Below are 5,861 nucleotides of genomic sequence, written 5' to 3'. Positions count from 1 at the left end.
GCCCCGACCCCCCGCCGGCCTCCCCGCCCCGACTCCGCGCCTCCCCGCCCCAACTCCGGCCGGCCCTCTCGAAGGTGAAAATTTTATGTATTTTTTAGTGTTTTTTAGTAATTTTGTAGCTAGTTAGATAGGTATTTAGATAAATATTTAGATAGTTAGGTACATAGTTAGATAGATAGTTGTATAGATAGTTAGATAGGTAGATAGTTAGATAGTTAGATAGATAGTGAGATAGGTAGTAAAAAAAATTGGTTAGATGAGATGCTATATGTTGCATATCTTGCAAAAAAAATTGGTTCGATGAGATGGATCAATGATTATGACGAATACGTGATAATGATGATGATGAATATGTGATGACGATGATGAATATATTGTTAATGTTGTTAGTTTTTTTGCCTACATGATGCAAAAATAAATGAATGCATGTTTAAATGTTTTAAATATGCTCTATTAGTTGTGATGTTCTAATTTTTTGTCGCGATGGAATTTGCAAGCTTTGTGGTGTCGCATTTCGTCGGAGTGACCGTTGTCCGACGCATTGGCCCCCCTGAGCATCCCTCTGCTGTTCGACTACTTCCTCTACAGCCGAGGGTGAGCTACAAGTCCATCTCCTCCCTTTTTTCATATCAGTAGATTTCATTCTCAAGTCACCTGGCGTAACCTAGGCGTCTCCCGTCCGAAAGGGTTGCATCGATAAATATGCATTCAATTGCATATTTATCACCGCAGCTCTTTCGGATTGTCCAGCGTTTTCCACGGACAGCCCGAGGATGTGTAGATTGGGTATGTTCTCCATGTTCTACCCCGTTCCGAGACAGGATTTCGGCGGCGCCTCCCCATTGTTCTCCGGAGCACATTCTCTCGGATATTTGCCGAGACGTGTATCTAGAGAACAGCGGGGAGGTGCTGCCGAAATTTTGTCTCGGAACGGGGTAGAATGGAGAACGTACTCAATCTACACATCCTCGGGTGGGATTAGGACCCATCTTTACCTATTAGAGATGTAGGTGGATTAAACGCGGTAGAAACTGAAAATTTGATGTGATTAATTTAAATGAATCCTTAATTATGTTGTGTGGCTTGCAAAAAAGCAGAGGATGGCAGATAATCAGTGGATGTACAGTGGTTTTATCCGTCGGAATCGAGTAACATCAGAGTGGATCGCGAAAACCGATGTTTATTTGAAGGAGATATTCCGTCGTCCAATGAGAATTATCCCACCATGCCCCTGTGCGAGATGTGCCAGACGTCACCGTAGAAATCAGACGGACATGAGTGAGCACCTTCGCACGCACAGATATATGCCAAACTTTGACATGCCGCCGATAAACATAGCCGAGCAGGACCGTGGTAGAGAGGAGGTGATGCGACAACGCATCGATGGATATGAGGACGACGGGGTCAGGGACATGCTAGATGATGTCATTGTTGCAGAAACAGGAAATGCGACACCTTCAGAGAATGAACCGGAGGAACCGGAGGCAACCGCAAAGGCCTTCTTGGAGGTCTTGGCCTCGTCGAAGAAACCTCTTTATGCGGGTGCGAAAATATCTCAGCTGGATGCCATCTCGCAACTGATTGCAGTCAAAGCTGAGTACGGCTGTAGCCAGAAATGCTTCGAAGCATTCTTGGGAGTATGGGCTAACAGCCTCCCTGAGGGTCATGAACTGCCGAAAAGCATGTACGATACAAAGAAAATCATGAAGGCACTCTCTATGGATTATGAGAAAATAGATGTTTGCCCGAAGAATTGCCTTTTGTTTAGGCACGAGTATGCGGATGACAAGTACTGTAGGCAGTGCGGTTCGTCTCGGTACATTGAGGTGGTCGGTGAGGATGGTGAGAAAAAGCAGCTAACCATCCCCCTTAAGGTTCTTCGGTATCTTGATTTTATAAAAAGACTGCAGCGCCTTTTCATCACGAAGGAGTCTGCCAAAATGATGAAGTGGCACAAGGAAGGTATAAGGTACAATCCAAAAAAATCGTACATCCATCGGTAGGGGAAGCATGGAAGTCGTTCGATGAAGAATACCCCGAGGAAGCAGCCGAGGCTGGGAATGTCAGAATAGCCATATCAGGTGATGGGTTGAATCCATATGGTATGTCGTCCAATCCATACAGCTGCTGGCCCGTGTTTGTAATTCCGCTCAATCTTCCTCCCGGTGCCCTAATGCAACGCAAGACCATGTTCTTGCCGCTCATCATTCCGGGGCCTGATTATCCGGGGAAGCAATTGGGTGTGTTTATGCAGCCGCTGGTGGATGCTTTGCACCATTCTTGGTACTTTCCGACGTTGACATACGACCGGGATCTGCAGAGAAATTTCTTGATGAAAGTTCGGTTGCACTATTTCATGCATGACTTTCCCGGCTATGCTCTATTCTGCGGATGGTGTACAAGTGGGAAGATGCCATGCCCAGTGTGCATGCAGGCTCTGCTAATGATTTGGCTGAGTAAGGGTGGCAAGTATGTAGCCTTTGACCTGCATCGACAGTTCCTCCCTCCAGACCATCCAGACAGGGAAGACAAGAAGAACTTCACGAAAGGCCGGGTTGTTCATGAAGTAACCGAGATTCCAACATTTTCGGGGGCAGATGTTCTTGCTCAGCTAAAAGCTCTCCAGCCTAAAGTCAAAGGCAAAGGCAAAGCCAAAGCCAAAGGCTTCGAGGGATATGGTGAGACGCACAACTGGACTCACATTACCCCCTTCTCGCAGCTTCCCTATTTCAAGGACCTCAAACTTCCTTACAATATCGATGTGATGCACACCGAAAAGAATGTGGCAGAGTCCCTTTTCCACACGATCCTCAATATTCCTGATAAGACGAAGGATAACGTTAAAGCTAGAGTGGATCAACAGAGAATTTGTGATAGACCACGTCTGAACATGAATCCTCCCACAGGCGGTCGAAAAAACTGGTTCAAGCCAGATGCTGACTTTGTCCTTAAACCGCCAGAAAAAAAGGAAGTACTTATCTGGCTGAAACACATTTTGAAGTTCACCGATGGTTATGCATCGAATATATGTAAGGGAATCAATCTTTCAACGGGCAAAGTGACCGGCCTGAAGAGTCATGACTACCATGTATGGATTGAGCGGATAATGTCGGTGATGGTTCGAGGCTATGTCCCCGAGCATGTCTGGCGAGTGCTTGCCGAGCTAAGCCATTTCTTCCGCATGCTCTCTGCTAAAGAAGTAAGTAAAGACGTGATTGAAAAATTGCATAAGAAGGCATTGGAGTTGATAGTCAAGCTAGAGAAGATCTTTCCGCCAGGCTTCTTTACTCCGATGACACATCTCATGCTGCACCTCGCGAACGAGGTATTGTTGGGGGGGGGGGCTGTGTAGAATCGCTGGCAGTACGGCCTTGAGAGATAGAATAAGCATCTCCGACAGAAATGTGGAAACAAAGCTAAGATTGAAGCTTCCATAGCTGAGGCAGTTATCCTAGAGGAGGTGTCAGACCTCAGGACATCATACTATCTAGACCACGTTCCCCATCTGCATAACAAGGTGCCTCGATACAATATAGAAGAGCCCAAGTATCAACCCAGACTCCATCTATTCAACACGCAAGGTGGGAGGGCTGGGGCCTCGAAATCTTATAACATGCCACGACAAGAGTGGGAGGACCTCATGTTCTATATCTTGCACAACATCAAGGAAGTTGAGGAAGTGTGGATGAGGTAATACCACTACACCATTCCTTTATGTCTTCCCCATCATCATGTTCTATGTTCACTTAGTCCCGGTCTAACACCGCTTTTCTTTTTCTAGTGATTTCGTTCAAGAGGAATGGACGGGAATGAATCCTCCTACTGAGGCGGAGGCACTTACTCTTCTCCGTCATGGAAACCCTGGACGTAAAAATTTTGTTGCTTGGTTCATGGAGAAAGTAATTTTCCACACTCCCCTATTAAATACCTAGTTCAACATTTATTAGTTAACTAATGCACGCAACAATTTCAATTATACTTGTAGGGAAAAGATCCGAACATATCTATGGATGATGAATTGAGATGGGTTTCCATGGGTTTTGACCCTGCCGTCATGACATGTAAAAAGTATGATGTGAATGGGTATCGCTTCCATACAGAGGATCACCAGAACAGCCGGCCTGATCCCAAAACTATAAATACCGGAGTGTACACCCCCGGTCAAAATTCAGTAGACTACTACGGAAGGGTACAAAATATATACGAGATTAAATTCCACCAGGGGCGCGAGACCCTAAGTCTGCCTGTGTTCAAATGTCGATGGTTCGATCCGCGGGAGGGGGTAAAACATACGCCTTCCATTGGTTTGGTCGAAGTTAAACCATCAACCGTCTATGCCGGAGCCGATCTCTTCATTGCGGCTACCCAAGCTACACAACTATATTATCTGCATTACCCATGCCAGAAAGAGTACCTAAAGGGTTGGGAAGTTGTGTTCAAGGTGTCGCCACATGGTAAGCTACCGAACCCGAATGAAGACGATTACTACAACATTAACCCCATGACATACGAGGGAGTGTTCTATCAAGAGCAACCTGATGATGATGATGTGGCTAGAAACGATGACGCTAGACCATTGGGTGATGATGATGTGGATCCAAACGACGACGAAGCACGGAATGATGGTGAGACCATTGTCAATGAAAATGACATACTTATGCTAGAAAAGTTAAACGAAGACGTTGACGACGAGGAAGAGCCTCCACCTCCGTCAGACAACGAAGATGATATGATTGATAGTGACGATAAGACTGACCGAGAAAGAGGTTACAACAGTGATGATTCATATGGTTTCTAGCAGATGTACGTGTCAAGTCTTTTTTTCTATAGTTTAGGAATATGCCTTTTATGCATTTTTATTAATGTGTTTATTATCATGCCTTTTCCTTCATTTCATTAATTTACTAATTGCTTATTCTTTTTTCAATGCAGGTTCGTGGAACATGGGCAAGGGGAAGGCCGACGGCGTGGGTTTCCTACGCAAGGTCGTTGGCCTGCCTAGTCAGAGTGGTCGAGCACGTAATCCTCCCCCCCGGCTACTTGACGATGACTCCTCACAGGGAGGTCGAGGGAGAGGTGCCCCTAGAGGAGGAGGGGGCGGGGGGAGAGCCCCTAGAGGGCGAGGTGGTGGGGGTCGCGGCCAGAAAGAGCGCACCCTCACCGACTTAGGGGTGTTGTCTTCGAGGCCATCCTCTAGTGAGGTACCCTCCTCTAGTGAGGTACCCTCATCTGGTGAGGAGGAGGACGAGGACGAGGCAGGCGAGGAGGAGGAGGTTCGGGATGGGGCCGAGGAGGAGGTGGAGGAGGAGGACGAGGAGGAGGAGGATGAGGAGGAGGTTGGGGAGGGGGAGGCAGGCGAGGAGGAGGGTGGTGGCGGGGATGATTGTGCTGGCGGGGAGGGGGTTGACAACAAGGGGTGGCTGCATGGTAACGCAAAGCTACCAAAGCAGGTTCCTGCTACTGAGGAGCAGAAGTGGCTCATTGAGCCCACGGGGAAAGAGTAACTGCCACTTTATAATAATTTCATTATTTTGCTTGTCACATGCTCATTCCGGTTGTTATTTATTTTGCTTGTCACATGCTAATAGTTCATTCTTTTGCAGCAACTGGATATATTCTAAAGGGGTCCGTATTCCCAACGGCCTCATCACCGTCTTGCTAAAGTTACACTGGCCGGGGTTGTACTGTCCGGATCCAGTCAGGCACCCGAACCATCGGGTCTTGGCCACGAGCTGGGAGCACTGGGAAGCGGCCCTCCACGCGGACCATGGGACCCATGCCAAGGCCGTGATCACCACTTTCTGGGTGAGTTCTCTTCAGAAGCACAAGTCCATTCTAGTTTCATGAATGATTTAACTCAT

General features: G+C 47.2%; 1 protein-coding gene across 2 annotated transcripts in view; it reads left to right on the top strand.

The window, feature by feature from the left end:
• Positions 1 to 5,031, top strand: part of LOC123080757 (uncharacterized) — a 15,650-nt gene extending 10,619 nt beyond the window's left edge. The window contains exons 5-6 of one of the 2 annotated variants that reach the window (XR_006438535.1): positions 498 to 594; positions 4,933 to 5,031. The gene's annotated coding sequence lies outside the window, so the exon portion shown is untranslated. The remainder of the gene's footprint in view (positions 1 to 497; positions 595 to 4,932) is intronic. The other variant, XR_006438536.1, reaches the window with a different exon arrangement.
• The last annotated feature ends 830 nt before the right edge of the window (positions 5,032 to 5,861 follow it).

Source organism: Triticum aestivum, chromosome 3D (assembly GCF_018294505.1).
Source record: "Triticum aestivum cultivar Chinese Spring chromosome 3D, IWGSC CS RefSeq v2.1, whole genome shotgun sequence".
Taxonomy (NCBI): Eukaryota; Viridiplantae; Streptophyta; class Magnoliopsida; order Poales; family Poaceae; genus Triticum; species Triticum aestivum.
This window is presented reverse-complemented; position numbering and strand designations above follow the sequence as displayed.